The 22,405-nt window shown below is 40.1% G+C and overlaps 1 long non-coding RNA gene across 1 annotated transcript in view; it reads left to right on the forward strand.

Moving 5' to 3' along the window:
• The window catches only part of LOC107983008 (uncharacterized), a 53,775-nt gene extending 40,233 nt beyond the window's left edge, over positions 1 to 13,542 (forward strand). The window contains exons 2-3 of the long non-coding RNA XR_001730461.2: positions 7,741 to 7,811; positions 9,001 to 13,542. This is a non-coding gene — a long non-coding RNA (uncharacterized LOC107983008). The remainder of the gene's footprint in view (positions 1 to 7,740; positions 7,812 to 9,000) is intronic.
• Positions 13,543 to 22,405: the final 8,863 nt, after the last annotated feature.

The raw sequence follows: 22,405 nt of genomic DNA on the forward strand, positions 1-22,405 counted from the left end.
AGATCTTCAAGGCCATGCCCATTCGCTCTCCGTCATTATTATTAAAGAACTGGAGTACTGGGTTGCTGTGAGTTTTCCAGGCTGCATGGCAATGTTCCAGAAGCGTTCTTTCCTAACGTTTCACCTGCATCTATGGCAAGCATCCTCAGAGGTTGTTGAGGTCTGTTGGAGACTAGGCAAGTAAGGTTTATATATCTATGGAAGGTCCAGGATGGGAGAAAGAATTTCTTGTTTGCTGGAGGCAGGTGTGAATGTTGCAATTAGCCCCCTTGATTAGCACTGAATAGCTTTGCAGCTTCAAGGTCTGGCTTCTTCCTGCCTGGCGGAATCCTTCGTTGGGAGGTGTTAGCTGGCCCTGATTGATTCATGTATGGAATTCCTCTGTTTTCTGAGTGGTGTTCTTTATTTACTGTCCTGATTGTAGAATAGTCAGATTTTGTTCATTTTCATGGTTTCTTCTTATCAGTTGAAATTGTCCACATGCTTGTGGATTTTAATGGCTTCTCTGTGTAATCTGACATGGTGGTGGTTAGAGTGGTCCAGCATGTCTATGTTCTCAAATAATATGCTGTGTCCAGGTTGGTTCACCAAGTGCTCTGCTATGGCTGACTTCATTGGCTGGATTAGTCTGCAGTCCCTGGACTACTGTCTCGCCTCCATCTTTGAAATGAAATATGCTTTTTTAATTGGGGAGGAAAAAAGTGAAAGCGCAGTGCTGAAGACACGTTAAATTAATCGTCAGGATTTCTGCTGCTCTAAGAAGAGCATCTGAAACGAAGTGGGGATGAGGAAAGCCTTCTTTCTTTAATCAAACTGGAGAAACGACTCTCTCCTGAATAATAATTGTTGTTGTTTTTAAAGGGGCTTTTAAGGTGATGTTCCCCCTGAGATTGGCTAACTGTGATCTCACTGCAAGCAAGGAAAAATACCACTTTCAACAAGCTGTGCCTTTTTTCAGTTACTGTCCAACGATGGGGGATCCCCACTATTGAATTAATGCGGTTTGACACTACTTTAACAGGCATGGCTCAATACTATGGAATTATGGGAATTAGCATCTTGGAATTCTCGTTGTTTTTTTTTAACCACCATTTATGTCTTCAACACAGTCCTATATCCCAGAATATCAAGGCAGAAAATCCCACATTATCTGCTTTGCATTGGAATATATGGCAGTGTGGACTCAGCTAACCCAGTTCACAGCAGATATTGTGCTATTTTCTGCCTTGATATTCTGGGATATAGGGCTGTGTGGAAGGGCCCTGCCTCCATACCGGTAAGAAAGAACTTAGTTTCGCTTTTATCCTAGTATAGCTGAAGTGGGGAAAGGATGTTCTGTTCTGTCTCCTTTTCCTTTCTTCCTTCTTCCTGGGATCCTTCCTTTCCTTGGAAAGGTTCCTGTAAGTTTCAGATCGAGTGGACGCTTCGTGAACTTGGGGAAACCACAAGGGAAGCAGAAGATGGCGAGGAGGGAAGGCCTCATCCTCTAGAAAACTGGGAAGCTCACGTTACCATTTTATGCAACAGCCAGAAAAACACACCATCCTATAAACTCATAACCGGTTTGACGCCCTCTCCCTTTATTTACAGATGTCTGCCCTTTTTATGGTGTGAAAGTGGAATTTTTTTCCCTCCTTCGGATTTTGTTTGTACACCGGGTGGAGTTTGGCTGTGTGTATATGTTTTTTAAAGCTTTCTCTGTGGCCAAGATAGGGAATCGCTCCCGATACGCCTGTAACTTTCGACCAAAGGCGAGATCCGAATCATGCAGACGAGTTAAGACAAAGGGCCTTCGGGTCAAGGTCTCTCAAAGCAAAAGCGGGGGAGGTTGAAGGGAAGGAGAAGAACTTATACCCCTGATAAAAGTCAAGGAAAGTAGGCTCAACTTGCCCTTGAACCTGAAGATTGACACTTCTGAGTTTTTCTCCAATGCTTCCTTGTGGCCCCTTCCACACAGCTAATTAAAATCCTACATGATCTACTTTGAACTGGGATATATGGCAGTGTGGACTGAGATAACCCAGCTCAAAGAAGAAATTGTGGGATCTTCTGCCTTGATATTCTGGGATATAGGGCTGTTTGGAAGGGCCCCTGAGATTGTCTCTCTGAGAACTAGCAAAACTGTGTGTGTGTCTGAGAGAAGGGCATTGATGGGGAATTTCATGTCAATTATTTGATTTGTGTAAAAACAAAAATCCAGGTGACCTAGGGGAAATTTTTTCATATTCTTTTAATTTTTCTTCTAACAATACAAAAAGACAATGCCTCAAGGCTACTAATACAAATTGTAAATAATATTGTTTTGAATATACTTTGTTGTTTTGAATATACTTTGTTTTTCTAACATTTTTCTTTTATCTCCCTATATGTTTGCTACAGAATTGACACTTGGATGCATCTTGTCCAGTTCCAAAGTAAAATTTATTGAGAGTTGCGCCTCCATTAAAAAGGGTCTCTCCTAAACATCAGCTAGTTTTCTTGTGAACACCAAGGGAACGATGCTTCATAGGCAAACACAATAAATTTATATCATACCGAAACAAAGTTAGTATTGTTTAGGGCTGGGCTTTAGCACAGGAGGTTAATCACCAAGCTGCAATAAATCTTGCCAACTGGAAGGTTGATAGTTTGAAGCTCTGGTCAGGGTGAGCTCCTGATCTTTAGCCCAGCTTCTGCTTACCTAGCAGTACGAAAATAAAGTAAGTAGATAAATAGGAACCGCATTAAAGCGGGGAGGTATTTAGGCTTGGTGTTGGAATCAGAAAAAGGAGGAAGTTTGAGAACAATGAGAGCTCTTCCACAGGGATATGGAACTACAGCAACACCGGTGGCCGGAACAGAGCACAGCCTCCAAAGATGCCGAAAGATGGGAAAGCCTATATATACCACTACCTTTTGTCTGTCATGTCATTGTTATAATCTGCATTGAATGTTTGCCGTATATGTGTTTTGTGATCTGTCCTAAGGCCCCTTCAGGGTGAGAAGGGCGGAATATAAATGTTGTAAATGAATAAATAATATTGATTTTCATAATACAAGGAACTTAATGCAAATGTCAACTTTTCCTGGAATTTGGTTCCAGGACTCCCTGTGCATACTGAAACCTGTGGATGCTCAAGTCCCATTAGTGTAGTGTAGTCAAATGATTTTCCTTATGAAATATTTTTGAGCCATAGTTGATTGAGTCAATAGGTACAGAACGCTTATTTTATATCATGTTTTACTAAGCCAGGTTCTTGAAACCAAGCTAGATGTCCAGTTCCCGCAATCTCCATTCTGGAAGATAGTAACATTGAGGTCAGTCTTCTATGTTGTTGTGATGTGTTGGCTTTTCTAAAGGAACAACGCTCAAGATCCCAAGCCAAGCCTGGTTTAGGCAATTCAGATGACAATTTAACAAAATTAAACATGGAAGGTGAGCTGAAAGTATACTGGCATAGGCCCCTTCCATACAGCTGAATAAAATCCCACATTATCTGCTTTGGACTGGGATATATGGCAGTGTAGACTCAGGGACCTTACACACAGCCATATAACCCAGAATATTAAGGCAAAAATGCCACAATTTCTGCTTTGAACTGAGTTATCTCAGTCCACACTGCCATATATTCCAGTTCAAAGCATATAATGTGGGATTTTATTCAGCTGTGTGGAAGGGGCCTCAGATAACTCACTTCAAAAGTAGATATTGTGAGTTATTCTGCCTTGATATTCTGGGTTATATGACTGTGTGGAAGGGCCCAAAGACAAAGAGAAGCAAAACAAATTAAAAAAAAGCAAGACATTGGCTATCATTGTGGATATCAACTCACTTTTTTCTGGCAGAATTATAGTAAAGCCTCAGGTATATATCATTCTGTGCATAATCTGTAGAAGTGTGTTTATATCCATGAAAGCTCATGCTAAAATAAAAACCAATTAGTCTTAAAGACCCTGGCACATTCCATTTACCCCTCCCAGTCATCTCCTCCTTTTTAAGCTGAAAGGACTAATACAGCTACTTTTTATTGAATACTATTTCCAAGCTGTGACAACTAAGGAGAATAAGACTCATGTTCCCTTGCATAGTGGTGCACTATGGAACCTTTCTCTTTAACAACAGAAACCCAAAGACATAGAACTGAAAGCATTATATTGATTATTTCAGCACATGCCTTTGCGGGCGGGGTCTATCATTGTGGAACTCCTTCTCTTGGGAAGTGTAGGACCTTTATTTACTGACTGTTTTTAGTTATTCAAAGACCAACTTTTTACCATTTGGTTAATTGATGCTAGTCTGTAATTGAAAATATATAATGCCTGCAACAATTAATTTCTGTTACTGCTTTATCATTACTGTTTCATGTGACTGGTATATGCCATTGGTTAATTTAAATTTGTAAGTATTTTCTATATGTCTCTGGGTGGTATCCAGCCTCCAAAGAAATAGGGTGACATCAATCATTAGGAGAGATGTAGCAAAATCAATCAAGGGATATAATGTAAAGTGACTCACCTTGGGTTAGCTTGAGGGAAGCAGGGATATTGAATCACTGTGATCATAGTTTCACTGTACCTGGCAAATATTTTTGGTTCTCCAGGTCTCTGAATCTCATAGTCAATATGGTCTGCTGATAGTGAGATTCTGGGAGTTTTAGTCCAAATAAATAATGTTTGCATACTCTATTGCCATGGGCTATTAGAGCTCAGTTTTGATAATTATTTTCAGGAGTAGACATTTGCTCTTGACCATAATCCAAAGAAGGAATTGTATGTGAAAGGATACAGTGCCTTTCCCATAGAACTACTGAATCATCATATATACATCAACTCATTGGAGACTATTGAGCTCATGCTCCAGGGCAAAATCTTAGTGTTCTATTTTAAAAAGACTGATGTCCTGGAACTTTTTTTCCATCAATCAAGGATTGGTCACAACATTGCAGCTGATGATTTGTCACATGGTGAGACCATGGTCCACCATTTCCAGAAATAACTGTTGAGTTGAAGCTGGGGGGTATAAACGCCTAATAAATGTGCATAAAAGACATGCTAAACCACTCACAAGTCTGGTCATAAGAACATTAAAAGTGATGTGCTAGATCAGAGCAAAGGCCTGATGTAGTCCAGCAACTTGTTTCACACAGTGGCACACAAAGTCACACAGATGGTTATAGCAAACCTACAGGAGGGCATGAGAGCAAGAGCACACTTCTGCTTGGGGTAGATGATGATACTCTGATTTTTAGGACTCAAAGTAGCTTTCAACAACTGAAACAAACAGAGCAGAACATTCAGCTCATACAAAAGTTTAAAAATACCGAATCTACAAATGCAACTAATCTTTTGTGGCTGATGTTCAGAGATATATTGCATCTAATCCAGAAATTATAATATAGCAACTGACCTGAATAATCGTCTTTGTTCTCTTTTCCTCTTTTCCCCCCTTTCCACTATTTTCCTCTTATTGATACTACCTTGGGATCAGCAGACATGTATTGCTGAAAAGTAAAACTGACTGTTCTTCTTTAAACATTATTGCTGTTCTTTTTTTTACTGCTGTTTGCCTATCCCCCATCTCGTTTCTGCACCTGTAAGAACTTATCAGAAGATGTTATGGAGGCATGTTGAAAATATACCAATGGAACTTATGTCCATGGGCACAAGTGTTACTAGGACATGGATCCAAGGGTATAAGACATTCATTGGAAACCACAAGCAACAAAAGGTCATGAATAGCTTCTCTTCCTCCTTTAATCTGTTGAAATGTTTTCCCAAATGCAACAACCTGGTTTGAACACCCATCTAGACAGGTCAACCCCTGAAATCTAGCAGCCCTAACAAACAGACATTTTCTAGTGACATGAAACTTCTTGGTTGGTGCATTTTGGTTTCTGTGTTTGGTTTCACAAATTAAACATAAGCCAAAAATGTGATGTGGAAACAAAAAATAGCTAATACTAATTTCCACCAACAGCAGTATATTGTCTCCTCTAGATTGAAAGAAGTCATAGTATCATTCTGTTAATCCTTGGTCAGACTCCACTTGGATGATTGCGTCCGGTTTTGGGCACCACAATTTACGAAGGATATTGACAAGCTGGAATGTGTCCAGAAAAGGGCAACCAAGATAGTAAAAGGTTTAGAAAGCAAAGTCTATGATAAACATTTAAGGAAGTTAGATATGCTTATTTCCCATAGAAAATAGGCTTTACAGGATACCCATCTTTAAATACTTAAAAGGGTGCCATGTAGAAGATGAAGCAAGCTTATTTTCTGCTGCTTCACAGAGAAGAACAGAAAGCAATGGATTCAAATTGCAAGAAGAAAGATTTCCTCTAAGCACTAGGAAGAACATCCTGACAGTAATTGCTGCTCAAGGGTGGAATAGACTACCTTGGAGAGGGACATACACTTTTTGGGATATCTTTAAAGAGAATTTAGATGACCACCCTTCTGAAATCCTTTGGTTGCATATTTCTGCATGGCAGTGAATTAGAACAGACAGTCCTTGTAGTGCCTTATAGTCATGTTGTCTTAAGAGACATGAGAAAAGCCTCCCACAGGATGGTAAAACATCAAAATATCTGGGCGTCCCCTGGGCAACATCTTTGCAGACTGCCAATTCTCTCACACCAGAAGTGGCTTTCAGTTTTCCAAGTAGCTCCTGACACAGAAAAAAATGTCTGAAATGCTCAGAAGCTTATCAGTTCCTTGATGAAAACCTCTATGGCCAAATGAAGGCATGAAGAAGGCCTGATGGAAAGTCCTCATATTATTAGGGTGAGGATACTATTCTGGGTGTTTCCAGAGAGCCCTTGCGATATAATCATAAACTGTAGCTTGTTTAGCTTGTACATAAATCCATCAGGAATGGAAGGTGAACTTTCCTGAAAAGGACAGTGCATTGTTCATTCTGCCTGGCATTGATTGGGCAAAAGAGTGCTATTGCCTGTAATAGCTACTTGGCTGCCTTGCATAAACTTGAGGCAAAGACCAACTTCATACCAAAGCCCTATACAGTACAGCCCCTGTATCTGCCAGTGATACATTCCAAGACCTCCTGTGGATAACTGAAACTATGGATGCTAACAAAACATGTATTTTAATAATAATAATAATACGAGGATTTGAAGATCGAACTGCAAAGACTCTGGAACAAGCCAGTAAAGGAGGTCCCAATGGCATACTGGGTACAGTGCCTAAAGACCTTGGCCAGCACTTGAAAACAATAGGCACTGACAAAATTATCACCTGTCAGCTGCAAAAGGCCACCCAACTTGAATCTGCATGCATTATTCCTCAGTACATCACATAGTCCTAGACACTTGGGAAGTGTCCAAAGTGTGATCCAATACAACAGCCAGCATGGTGATCTTGTTTGCTGTGTAGTTATCTTGTGTATAAAATAATAATAATAATAATAATAATAATAATAATAATAATAATAATAATAATTCTCAACCGCTTCTCCTCATGGTTCGAGGCGGGTTACAAAACAATTAAAACACACAAGCACAGCAAAAACACCAGAAATACACATATTAAAACATAACTCTATAAAAGTTTGGCTATACTTGGGCCAAAAGCACAGCATAGATTCACATAGAATGATCTAGAGAGGCCTACAAACACTTTAGGCAGAGGATATTTATTTGCAGCATGAAACCATGGATATTAAATCTGTGGATACGGTAGTCATACTGTATATATTGACAACAAACCACAGACAATCTGAGATGCATCAATCTTTTCTTTCAGAGATTTTCCAGCTGTCAGACCCATGTGGTGGGAAGAATAACAATTTGAAGACAGCCTGCAGTTTGCAAACTGTAAGTCTATACTTAAGCAGAGAAGACACAGAAGGCTGCTTATCCAAATCTCCTCAAAATTTGGGCTAGCCCAGAACTGGAGAGCATTTCTCAGTCATTTTCCACTGGTTTCAGCAAAGCATGCAAAATAAATAAAATCCAGTATAATGTAGGATTTTTCTTTTCCCAACATGATTACAAAAGGTTGGTTATATTACTGTAGATCATTGGTATCCACTGGACTTTGGTTCCAGGACCCCCTGTAGATGCTCAAGTCCCATTATATACAATAGTGTAACAAAATTATTTAATTTTATATAAGTGAACATACCTAAAATGGCAAAATTTGCTTTATGGAATATTTTTAATATTATCATTCTTGTAGATGGTTGAATCTGTGAGTGCAGAATTTGTCTATCCATGTATCAGTGCTATTCAAAGTGGTGATCCATAGACCAGTCCTTGGTATGTTTCCAGGAAAGAGAGAAAAATGTATAGCTAGTGGGCAAAAATATTATACCAGTCCTTAGTACACTGGGGAAAACATTCTACACTGCCATATAATCCAGTTCCAAGCAGATAATCTGGATTTTATATGGCAGTGTAGAAGGGGCCTCAGATATACCTTAAGTGTCTTGGCACAATGAGGTGGGATGATATGCTTCTATCCAGAAAAAAATGTAATACAAATAATTTATCTCCCCTCATGTTTCCTCTACATTCATTGCCATTGAAAAATACTCTTTCTTCTTAGGTTGGATCTACACTGTTCTATATCCCAGGGACTGATCCCTTATCTGCTTAACTCAAATTATCTGGCAGTGTAAACTCATGTAATCCAGTTCAAAGCAGATAATCTGAGATGAGATCCTGAGATATGGGGCAGATTAGATCTAGCCTAAGAGAGTAACTTGAGGTGGAGGTGACAGTCGAAGCAGAATCGCCATTATTTTTTTCCAAAATAGCTGCATTCTTCTCCAATGGCTGTGAAAATTCATACGCAAGTAGATACTGCCCTCTGCTGGAATGTGGCGGTATTACCACATCAAGGATAGCAAAGAACACAACTGTATGGTTTAGTTTGGTTTTCCCTACTTGGAAAAGCCGATAACCTCGCTACCCCCCACCATGTTAAAGCTCTATTTAATCTACAGTAAGATGAGAAAAGATCACTCTCCATTTCGATTTTAAGTGTGAATAATTTTTGCAGCTTTCTGAAAGACAAACGTCGAGTCCATGGAAAGGTGCTGAGGATGGCGAGGGAAACAGCAGAAAATATGTCCGGAAGTTGGCATGATTATCTGAATGCAGATCCGGCCCCTCCTTGAAACGTGGATTGCTGGGAGATGTAGTTCTTGTGTACAGAACAGCAAGAAGGAATCCTTTTCCAACTGGAAGTTTGGGGATGACACCAAATGACATCAAGTTTGCAGATGACACCAAATTGGGAGGGATAGCCAATACTCCAGAAGACAAGAGCAGCATTCAAAACGATCTTAACAGATTACAGAGATGGGCCAAAACTAACAAAATGAAGTTCAACAGGGATAAATGCAAGATACTCTACTTAGGCAGAAAAAAATGAAATGCAAAAATACAGAATGGAGGGATGCCTGGATCCACAGCAATAAGTGTGAAAAAGATCTTGGAGTTCTCGTGGACAAGTTAAACATAAGCCAACAATGTGATGCTGCTGCTAAAAAAGCCAATGGAATTTTGGCCTGCATAAATAGGAATCTAGTGTCTAGATCCAGGGAAGTCATGCTACCTCTCTATTCTACCTTGGTCAGACCACACCTGGAACCACACTGTGTCCAGTTGTGGGCACCGCAATTTAAGGAAGATGTTGACAAGCTGGAATGTGTCGAAGGGCGACTAAAATGATCAAAGGGCTGGAGAACAAGCCCTACGAGGAGCGGCTTAAATAACTTGGCATGTTTAGCCTGCAGAAGAGAAGACTGTGGCTGCATGTGGCTGTTTTGGAAAAGTTTTGTTGTTGCATGTCTTCAAGTGGTTTCTGACATGCCACTCCTAAGGCTATCATGGGGTTTTCTTGGCAATACTTGTTCATAGGGTTTTGCCTTTGCTTTCCTCTGAAGGCGAGAGAGTGTGACTTTCTGAAGGCTGTCAGGTGTCCAGTAGGTTTCTATGATTGAGCAGGGATTCAAATCTATAAGCATAGTTCAGTGCTTAAACCACTACAACATGCAGGTTCTGTTTTCAGAACCTTGTAAAGTTGATCAGAATTATCATTTCTACATTTCTCAGACTTAGAATTGCTTAAGAAGAGCTTAGGTTAGTTTAGATTAGTGGACAACCATTTGGCAATGAGTTAAACCCTTCAAAGAAGATATTAATACATTATTTGAGAACTCAGAAATACTGGACCACTCTAACAACCACCATGTCAGACTACACAGAGAAGCCATTGACATCCAAAAGTATATGGATAATGTCAACAGAAAGGAGGAAACCATGGAAATGAACAAAATCTGGCAACCAGTATTAAAAAGCTCTAAAATCAGGACAGAAAATAAAGAACAACATACTGAAAACAGGGGAATTCCAGACAGGAAACAATTGGGGCCAGCTAACACCTACCAACAAAGGAGTCCTCCAGGCAGGAAGCAGCCAGGCTTTGAAGCTGCAAGGCTATTCAGTGCTAATCAAGCTGACCAATTGAAACATTCACATTTGCAGACAGGAGTTCTTTCTCCCACTCTGGACATTCCACAGATATATAAACCCCACTTGCCTAGTTTCCAACAGACTTCACAATCTCTGCCGATGCTTGCCACAGATGTGGGCAAAACGTTGGAGAGAATGCTTCTGGAACATGGCCATACAGCCCGGAAAATTCACAGAAACCCATTAATACTTTCCATAACAAACTCTCTGTCCCATCATTTCACACCTGTATAGATACAGAGCTATAATAAAAACACTAACTTTATCAGAAAAGATACACACAAAACTTTTGATCAAGAGGGTCAACCCCTCCCCAGGGCGACACAGTATGAGACTAAGTGAGACATGTTTATTAGTTTGATGCAACCCTTATATATAATCTTTGTAAACAAGATGCCAAAGCATTCCATAGTCAATGACTGAGCATGTCTGGAACATACATAACAAATATTTGGCCAGTGTTTATTAACTGATTCTTCTGATTTCCTACTTCATGATCTGGTCCAAAGTGGTTCAAGCAAGCTTTGTAGTTACATACTTGAATTAATCGATTGACAGTTCAAAAGACTGTCACAAACAGCACAAATGGTGACAGGTACACAAAACAAACACTTTGGCTCTTCATCCAGACTTTTACGCTTTGTTGCTGTCCTACAACTGATATAAAAAGCCTGTCTCCAGCACTGGAGTATTACAACCATGGGAGTATCTACACTGTAGAATTAATGCAGCTTGACTCCATTTTAACTGCCAGAGCTCAATGCTATGGAATCCTGAGATTTGTAGTTTGGTGAGGCACAGCACTCTTTGGAAGATAATTTTTGCTGGCAGTGAGATTTTCTTTTAAATCATCAGCACCAGAGATTCATGGAAAGGTAACTGCTTCCTAGATGAGTCAAATTCTGTTGACTCATCCACAGCAAGTCAATATCACAAGATGTAATATCCCACTTAGTTTCAGACTTTTATTTATTAAACATCACTCTGATGTAGAAGGGCTTATTCATCCCAAACCCAGTTCTAAATGCTGTTAAAGCTATAAAGCCAAGATCAAGAGAAGAGGTTTATTTCTCTCCAGACTGTTCTCACTGCCAAATGGTGTTTCAGAAAACCCCACTGAGATGAATTAACACCTCCAAAGGGGGAGATTAGAGGCCCCTTTCAAATGGCTCCTAGGGAACTCTTCTCTCTCCTGCCCCCCATGCTTAATCTGTCTGAACCCTCAAGATAATATGAAGATCCCAAATAATTTGAGTGCTGTAGGGTCATAAACATGGTCAGGCACGGGTTTTAAATTAACAACAATGTTATTTATCTCTGAGTTATGGGATACAGTAGAGTGATTGCCAAGCTATTTCCATTAATTTAAGTGCACATTCTTTTTATTAAGAAGCAGAAATGTTACAGGGAGTGAAAAGCATCTCAGAAGGCTTTGCAAAGCATCCTGCAGCTGTGGATAGTTTCTTTGTCTACACGAGAGGTTCTCATCCTGGGATCCCCGGATGTTTTTGGCCTACAACTCCCAGAAATCTCAACCAGTTTACCAGCTGTTAGGATTTCTTGGGATTGAAGGCCAAAAACATCTGGGAACCACTGGTCTACAACCTGGAACAAATTCACTGTCCCACTGATTCACTGCCCCACCACTGATTGCCACACAAATCTGAGTCAGAAAACCCGTTATGTTTGCTGGATGAGGAAAGATTCAAGGAAATGGGAATGCAATTCAGATCCAAAATCTAGCTTTCTTGGGAGTGTTGTGGTAAAAGGAGTGCACGGCTATACTTGTTCAAGTTTCACATCAACTACAAATAGGGTTGGGCAAGAATTGGAAGGAGGAGATGGAGTGTCTGAACTCCTTTAATGGCAACATTTAACATTTGTGCGCGTGAGGACAGATATATTTAAGTGTCTCAGGTGATAGTTCTAGCCATGATAGCTACATGAAACATCTAGGTTCTGAAGCTACAAGTTCCCACCTCCAAATATCAAGCTAAGACTTGTTGCATGAGAAAACCAGCCCTGGGTCCTTGGGATGTCTACTTTACCTGGGCCAGGTTCCCACTGACTTAAGTCTCCTTTTTTTCTTTTCTCTCTCTCTGGCACCTGCCAGAGCACTAACCCAATGAAAGGCAAAGAGCACTCCTTAGATGCCTTGCCATCGTCTTCCTCTGAAGGTTTATATGATGTGCCATGACAACCAGGAGTAGATTATCCCTGGCCATGACTTACTGGGAAGCCTGGCTTGTTAAAGGTACTTTGGAAAACTATGTCTCTCATGTATATAATTGCCCTAAACGCTCCATGTTTTTTTCCTATGTGTTCCTATTTTGCCTATATGTTGTGTTAACCTAATGTTTTATGCTCCTGAGATCCCCAGTCCTTCCCTTGGAGGGAAACTTTGTTCCTGAACCCAAAGATGTCTTGCCTCCCACACAATTATATAGCCTGGGGAAAAGAAACTACGCTGGGAACTTCCTCATCAAGTTCCCAGTTTCACCTATATTTTTGGATTTTACCTGGACATTGCAACACACGACTTCTATTCAGGTGGGGGAAATCACCTCTCCCTGCCCTTGGGGAAGAACCAATTTCACCACCCTGCGCCTTTGATGAACGGGACCGCTCGCATCAGAAGGAATTAGCATGTCTACAGCCAAACCCCAACCTCTGTCATTTTGCATGATTATGTCAGAACATGATGTTTTGTTTCTCTGGGGTCTGGAATCACCAGGCCAGCCCTATTAATGGGCCATGTCATGTTCATCTCATAAGACAATAGCATTCCTGGTAGGGCCAGAAACGCCCTCAATCATTTTGTTATTTTTCCTGTTCAATAAAAGGAACCTCATTTATCGAGGCTTAATCATCCCTTGTCCCAGCCCATGCTGGCCAGTGAGCCAAGCCCCTCTCTGTGACTGGTCAGAATTAGGGGCTTGGCTGAAGCCTGCCAGCTTGTGTATAAAAAGAACTGTGAAACTGTATTCTGTATGCTATCTACTTTGTGAATGAATCACTAGCTAGCATTTTATCTGCAGATAATAAAATCTTCCTTGGCTGAAAATCACCTTCTCTCCTTGCTTGCTGGCTAATTTCAATTGGGCCTGTATTCTGTATGCTCGCCAAAGCAGGGACTCACAATGGGCAGCTCAGGCTGATCACTTGCCTGGGTTTCTGCCAACAGGCATCTCCCTGGTCTCACTGCCAGGGGTTGCCTCCTAAAATGGGGCCAACAGACTTAGAGCAGGCTTGAACAACTTGTGGTTCTCCAAGTGTTTGGGACTCCAGTCCCCAGAAACCCTAACCAGTTTGTCCAATGGTCAGGAATTCAGGGAGCTAAAGTTCAAATTACCTGGAGTTTTGGAAAATGGAACTCTCCATAACCTTTTTGGAGATTTTATTATCTTTGGAAAGGCATGACCTTTGTAGAAGCAATAACCTTTTGAAAAATGATGTAATGACCTCTTGGTAAAAAGCACAACCTTTTAAAGTCATAACCTTTTGGGAAAATGGCATTCACTAACATTCCTGCAAGGCAACTAGGTTTCTTAGCTGTTAAGTTGATGTACATAGGTATGTCTTTGAACTGTTAGGGACAAAGATATGCCAAATGCACAAAGACACACACACACACATATTTAGCAGAGTTTCAGAAGTGTTCTCTTTAGTTGCCCAAAAATCTACTTTCCCTACAAATATATTTGCCTTTAAATCATGCTCTCAAGAGCATGAGACAAAAATAAGCAGACTTCTTTAAAAGTAACATAGTTGGTTTACTCACAAACTTCATGTATTCAGCATACAGGTACTTTGCTTATCAATCGAATTGCAAGTAGATTTGAAGTAGTTTCTGTGTGTAGGTAACACGGCATCATTCTTAGAATCAACAGTCCATAGTCCAATTGAGTCTAATGGCTTCTGTACAGAATACTGTTCCTGCACTGAAGTCTGAAGCATACAGTTCTTACTGAAATCTAAACTGTACTGTTCTAAAATGGAGTCTGAGTCCTGAACAAGCCCAGTTCTTATCACATGGTCTGTAGCTCCTCCCACAACAACGAGTTAAGGTAAAATTGCATACCAGTGCACACATATACAATACAGTAAGCAATCTGAATTATATACACAACATATAACTAGTGGAGGCTTGAGAAGGCTGCTATTTCCAACATGGAGGCTACAGGTTGTGCTCACCTGACTTAGAGTAAGAAGCCCCGAATATCCAGAGCATAGTGGGTTGAAACCAGTGCTTGGAAAGTCACTTTTTCAGACTGTTACTGCCAGAATTTCTCACTCAACGTAGTGGCCTTGCTAACTGTGGAATTCTGGGAGTTGTAGTTATATAAACTTTGCTCTACTTTGGTTTGAACAAAAAGTGGAATGGAAAATGACTTTAATAGATGTTGAATATAAAATCAAACTGCCCAATGTTTTTTGAACTTATTCAAATATTAACAAATAAACTGTTGTCTTCTCTTGGAAGACTGCCAGATTTTCTTCTATTGTCCAGATTATACTATATATAAGTCAATCTGATGCCTTGAATCAGAATTGAGATGGGATTCTGCCTGGAGTCCCCATTTATGCTATTCTAAGCTTCTTAGAGGAAGCATGGGATAAAAATGCCTTGTATAATGAAATACATGCACATCTGGCCATGGGGAGCTAGAGCATCCAGGCCAGATGTTACAGATTAAAGACAGCTATGTGTCTAAGATAACTCTTTTAGTGGCTATCTTCTGGTGGGCAGATGTAGTATTATAGAGCTCCTACAAAATTCCACAATTCTTTCAAATCCAGATTATCTGCTTTAAACTGATATATGGCAATGTAGAATAATATAATCCAGTTCAAAGCATATAATGTAGATTATCTGCTTTAATAATATGAATCATATGGCGGTGTAGAAGGGGCCTTAGTAATTAATAAAGATGTTAAACAGTACTGGGCCCAGGACCAAACCCTGCGGAACTCCACTAGTCGCTTCTTTCCAGGATTAGGAGGCACCATTGGTGAGCAGCCTTTGGGTTTTGTCACTTAACCAATTACAAAGCCATCTAACAGTAGTATTGTCTAGCCCACATTTTACTAATTTGTTTGCAAGAAGGTCATGGGGAACCTTGTTAAAGGCTTTACTGAGATCAAGATATGCTACATTTATGACATTCCGTGCATCTACTAAACTTGAAACTCTATTGAAAAAAGAGAACAGATTAGTCTGGCATAACTTGTTTCTGAGAAATCCATGTTGATTTTTAGTAATCACACATTCCTTTCTAAGTGATTACAGGCCGCCTCCTTAATGATCTGCTCCAGAATCTTTCCTGTTTGCATTTTTGCCTTTAGTATCTATTTTAAGAAACTAGTAGCATGCAGAAAGGCAGCTGCTTAAGAGAAACAGAGGAGGAGGGAGAAATGCCTTTCTTCAATAGCTGGATTACTGAACCAGGTTCTCTATTAAGGATGATGATGTGCCACAATGTTTTGTTCTTGGTTTTTTGTTGATATATGTTATGCAGATAGATGCAATGGGACAGATTTAATTTCCTTCGTTATACTTGTCTCATATGTTAAGTCTGTCATGAAGAAAATATATTTGTTTTTATTGCTTTTTAGTGAGTTTGGAGGAAGATAAGTGTTAGCACGGGCTGCACATATATATTAACATACACTGACTGTGAACTCCATTGAGTGTTGGTGTTCAGAATTGGTGGAAGACTTCGAGATTCAAGTTCTCTTAAAAGGCCAAACCCCACAGGATCAAACCCTTTCTATTCTCTGTTCTGGGTGCTTCGAAAACAAATCCGATCTCTGGAGATATCTGAATTGAATCCGCTGTTCTGACATAAAGAGAGAGCGGTCTGAATAACAACATGGCCGTTCTAATGGGAGGTTTCTGGGAATCGTAGTCCAAAGAACATAACTTTCCTAACCTCTGAGTTCATGGAAATGTCTGCAAGCTCAATCTGGTTTTGAGCAAGGAATAAGCAGCCAGGAAAAGAAAATTTATCGTAGAGCTCCCTCTAGTGTTGCTTGTTTGTATAGCATGGAAATATCTAAGTAAATTCTTTAGGCTTCCAAACAGATATTAAAAGCAAAGCACTTGATATACCAACCTGGACACAGAATATTATTTGAGAACACAGAAATGCTGGACCACTCTGACAACCATCATGCTAGACTACACAGAGAAGCCATTGAAATCCACAAGCATGTGAGCAATTTCAACAGAGAGGAGGAAACCATGAAAATGAACAAAATATGGTTACCAATATTAAAAAAACACCAGATTCAAGACAGGAAATAAGGAAAAACCACTAATTAACAGGGGATTTCCAGACTTCAAACAATCAAGTGCCAGTTAACACCTCCCTTTTAGAGGATGCCTCCAGGCAACACAGCCCAGGCTACCTCTATGCAGATATCTCACTGAATGGGTTGCTGTGAGTTTTCCAGGCTGCATGGCCATGTTCCAGAAGCATTCTTTCCTGAAATTTAACCTAAATCTATGGCAGGCATCCTCAGAGGTTGTGAGGTAACCTCACTGATTGATTGTACAGCTTCATGGCTACTCATGCTATTCATGCTCACTAATTGCAACATTCACATCTGCTTCAACAGACAAGGGTTCTTTCTCCCACCCTGGACATTCTACAGATATTTATACACTCCACTTGCTTCATTGCCACAGAACTCCTGAAGATGCCAGCCACAGATGCAGGTGAAACGTCAGGAGAGAATGTTACTTGAACATGGTCATACAGCCCTAAAAACACAAAGAAACCCAGATATTAAAAGCTTACCAAAAGCTTTCTTTCTTGATACAACTGACTTCAACAAAGAGAAGCCTATCTTAAGGCAGATACTGTTTTGTCCTGGGACAGGTATATTTGCAATGGTATAGGAAGCTAATATATGTGACAGCTTCAGACATTTTTTCCAGTCTGGTGGAGCTCTTAATGTGATGCTCTCCCAGGTATTAGGAAGAGCAGTATTGAAGAATAAGCAAAGGATATTACTTATTAAATGTTATATCATGCCACCCCTGCCTTATGTTAATTCATGCCAGAGATGTACAATTTTTAGAGACGATTCTGTAGTCAGTGGGCCAGAGTAGAGCTTGAAAATGTTTATTTGCGGACTACAACACCCCAAATGCTCCTGTTACTTTTAGTGCTACAAAAAGTTTTGGGGTGCAACTATAAAATGGCTGTATTTATGGATTCCATCTCCCAGGCACTGGCTATTTGGAATGGTAGTCCACCCCCATCTCCACCTACACATTTTTAAAGGAATTATTTCTTTTCCGTAGCCCATAGACAGAAATGGACATAACTATACAATACAAGGCCCTTGTTAAGTATTTTAGATAATAAAGTCTGTAATAAAGAGCAGCTATGGTGGGTTGAGGGGCAGCAAGGTGTAGTGGTTTGTGTCTTTGCTTTAACTTTACAGATCAGAGCTCAATCTCCCATTTTGCCATAAAAACTTACTGGGTGAAGTTGAGCAAGTCACACACTTTCAGTCCCAGAAAACCACATGATAGGATTTTCTTAGGGTTACCATAAGTTGGAAACAACTTAAAGATACAGAATGACAACAATAATTCAGAATACTACTTAACAAATATCCTAAAACAAGATAAGTGGGAGGGTCACAGCAACTATTAGGCATCATTTTTAAATGCCCTCAGGTGCAAGATGCTGGAGAATGAACATCACAGCATCCTACTTGTCCCTCATCTCCCTCTGTTGGAATCCAGAATTGTGTTTGGGCTGTTCAAACTACCTTCTGATCTCAAAAATAGTAGGTGGCCAAACTGTGAGCTACAGGTTTCCCATCCTTGGTGATTTTCCAGGAAATAATCTATTGTAGTTAATGGACACAAAGATGGTGTCATCATCCAGCACTCAAATCATTAGGCCATTCAAGTTCCACCAATAAAGCATACATTCTTTTATTTTCTCCTCTGTTCAGTTTGGCCAGGAATGTGACCTCAATTAACACAATAAAACTTGCTGAGGGCCCATTGGAGCTGATTTATGAGCCAAGCCCAACTTTGCTCATTTTAGTAATTTCTGATAATGTATCTACTTTCTCTGATTATAAAATATGATTCAAACAGTTTGCCAAACTCAAACTGGATCTCCACCCCCACCCCGCCGCCACAGTAATTTTAATCTGGAGTAAACAGTTTGAATGCCATCTAGTGCACCAGACCTTGCATAACAACAGAAAGACATGAGAAAATTATTTTAGGGACTCTGTGTGTATGTATTTGCCTCTAAGTTATCTGTTGATTTATGCCAACCGCATTAATTTCACAGACTTATCTTAGGCAAAGAATATTCAGAGGTAGTTTTGTCAGTTCTTTCCTCTGAAACAAAGCTTTATAGCACCTGATATCTGTTGGTGGTCCCCAACCCAGGCAAATGACAAGACTGGTACATTTTTTGTGACAGTGCAGTGCAAAATGAAGACGAATTTTTATCCCATGTATGACTCGAATAAAGGAGCAACATAACTTAGGCATAGTTAAATTAGTGCTAATTAATATGGAGACCTGTATCTATTTCCTGGGATCCTGGATCTATTTCCAAGCAGATCTTAATTATGATATGCTAAGGCCATGCTCTAAATTAGATTTAAGAATCGAGTCTCCATAGCACTGTGCCCAAAATATACTTTATTCATACAGATTTTCTATTTTGCTTTGTCATTTGGAGAGGCTTCGGAGATTCTGGAATACCAAGCTGTGCATAAAACCTATGCATACATCTGGCACTGTATATACGCATAATGTTTGCATATGCAAATTTTTCAGAGATTAGAATGATTTGATTCATGCCAAAGTACTTTAAGTGCCTGGTATTGCCTCTGATAGAGCAGACATGCCTTATCATATGACATTAGTGATGTTGATCAAATGATCTCAAAACAATGTTAAATGTGTTGGTATCCATGTGTTCAGTGCATCTTGCTATGGCATACATGATGATATGAGTTAAAACTGTAGACTGGAAAACAAATAATGCAAAGATGTTGTTAGACTTTCTCCCAATCTAATTGACCTACAATTAGTTATCTGGAAGGGGGTTTCTGTGGATAACAGACCAACTGTTTGCGAAGACCAAAGTCTCTGATTTGAACCATTGGACATAGACACCATGCTTGCTCACAAAGCTTGCAGAAATATAGGGACTAAAGCAATGTCTTTGGTCATATGTTTTGTCAACTGGAAATCTCTGCCTCCACCATACTGAAATATTTGGGGAAAGGTGAGTTTCCAGTTCAGTAATTAACAAGGGCCAGATCCACTTAGAAACCTCTATACAATAATATTTATATTTAAATGTGGACTATGGCCCCTTCTACACTGTCGTATAATCCACATTATTAAAGCAGAGAATCCACATTATCTGCTTTGAACTGGATTATATGAGTCTACCCTGCCATATAATCAAGTTCAAAGCAGATTATCTGGATTTTAGATGGCAGTGTAGAAGGGGTCTATGAAAATAGAATCTGGATGAAATTATTGAGTTTTTGCAAGCTTTAAGCAGCTGAAGCTCATTCTCCTCTTCCTCTGTTCTTTTGACAAAGTTTTTGCAATGTTCGGACAAAATTTTCCCAAGTTTTTCAGTCCTGTGAGCCTTAGAAATGAATGGGGGTGCCCTATTTCTGTAATAAGTTTCATTTTGTTCTGGAGGGCTTCGGTCTAGCGAAATTGAACGTCAGAAATTAGCTTTTTGTTTGTACATTTCTAGAAGGGGAATGGTGTCCCATATTCTTGTTGGAAACACTGTTGGGAATGTTTTCTATAGGACCCGAAATGTCTTGTGGCAGTCATGGGCTATAACTCTTCATGGCAGGAAGGCAGCAATGTTGTGCCCCTTCTGAAACAATGTTCTGTGTTATCTGCATTTCCTGGTTTTTATTGCATTCCAGCAAAACAACCCACCTCCTTAATTGTATATTCAGGGTAAGGGCATTTGAGCTTCAAGGTCAGAATCCTTTAATCCCAAGAACAACATTCTCTGACCATCAATAAATATCTCTTATCTCTTTACAAAGTTTTTGTTCTTTCCATTGTACTTAAAGATACCATCCCAGATTAGTAAAAATAATTCATAATTGAGTTGGTTTTTAGAGGGAGATACAGGAGGAAATATTAGTAGGTAAAGGACTCCAGTTTCACAGAAAGAAGAAGCAAAAGGTTATGTGTTGTTGAAGGCTTTCATAGTCAGAATCACTGGGTTGCTGTGAGTTTTCTGGGCTGTGTGGCCATGTTCCAGAAGCATTCTCTCCTGACGTTTCACCCACATCTATGGCAGGCGTCCTCAGAGAAACATCAGGAGAATGTTTCTGTAACATTGCCATACAGCCCTGAAAACCCACAGCAACCCAAATGGTTATGAATGGGACCTTTATCCTTATTGGACAGATGCCCCAAAGATGTTAGGCTAGAGACCTCAAACTAGAACTGCATTTCTGCTCATTAAGATAGTCAATCCTATTACCTTTACTTTACATTTGCAATTCCTCCACTGTGCCTCTCCTATCATTTTATCTTACCATGGCAATGTTCTGAAGTCATGGGCAATGTAGTTTTACAAGGTTTTTAGCCTCCTCTGCCAAAGAGTGCTAGTACTTCACCAAAATATAACTACTATAATTCCATAATAGAGCCACAACTGATGAAATGGTGTCAAACTGTATCAATTGTATTGTTGAAGGCTTTCATAGCTGGAATCACAGAGCTGCTGTGAGTCTTCCAGACTTTATGGCGATGTTCCAGAAGCAGTCTCTCCTGGTGTTTCACCCACATCTATGGCAAGCATCCTCAGAGGTTGTGAGGTGTATTGGAAACTAGGCAAAGGTTTATATATATGTGGAATGCTAAGGGTGGGAGAAAGAACTCTTGAATGTCAAAGGCAAGTCTGAATGTTGCAATTAGTCACTGTGATTAGCATTAAATAGCCTTGCAGCTTCAAAGCCTGGCTGCTTCCTGCCTGGGAGAATCCTTTGTTGAGAGGTGATTAGCTGGTCCTGATTGTTTCTTGTCTGGATTTCCCTGTTTTTGAGTGTTGTTCTTTATTTATTGGGATTCTGCCAGGCAGGAAGCAGCCAAGCCTTGAAGCTGCAGGGCTATTCAATGCTAATCAAGGAGATCAGTTGCCTCAAACAGACAAGAGTTCTTTCTCTCACCTTGGACATTATTCTACAGATATATAAACCCCACTTGCCTAGTTTTGCACAAACCTCTGAGGATGCCTGCCATAGATGTGGATGAAACGTCAGGAGAGAATGCTTCTGGAACATGGCCAATCAGGAAAACTCACAGCAACCCAATGCATCATTTCTACAAAATAGATGCACCCTATATTTTAGAAGAAGCCAAGGACAACCCATCTCTGAACATCCTAGGAAATTCATGGGATTACTGGACAGGCAATTTGGGGAGAGACACAGCCCTTATTGAACACAATGGGAATTACTTTTCAAGAAGAAAGGAAAGGAGGCCTTGTCTTTCCATGGTTTTATTGGAGGGATGCCTGCAGTCCTTTTTGTTTATACAAGAGACACACAGCCCAAGATGAAGGAGGGGAGAGATATGGCCAAGTTTAGCTGTTCCTGGAGGACAATGGAGAGGTGAAGAGAAGGGAGGCGGGAGACCATTTCAAAAGAAGTGGGGAAGACTTTGACACTGCACAGAAAAAGGCCATAAAACCTTTTGAGGGGAAAGTCTGGAAAAGAGAGGAGTGTCAGATCTTTTCGCTTTAATGTCTGCTGCATCTTAAGGGTTGTTTTTGTGTGTCTTTTATTTATCTTTTCCTCTCTTCCGCCCTCTCTTCCTTCTCCGAATGAGTTTCCGGCTATTGCTTCCTCCCTTTTCATTTTCCCTTTACCCAACTCCAGCAACACCA

This window comes from Anolis carolinensis, chromosome 6, assembly GCF_035594765.1.
Source record: "Anolis carolinensis isolate JA03-04 chromosome 6, rAnoCar3.1.pri, whole genome shotgun sequence".
NCBI lineage: Eukaryota > Metazoa > Chordata > Lepidosauria > Squamata > Dactyloidae > Anolis > Anolis carolinensis.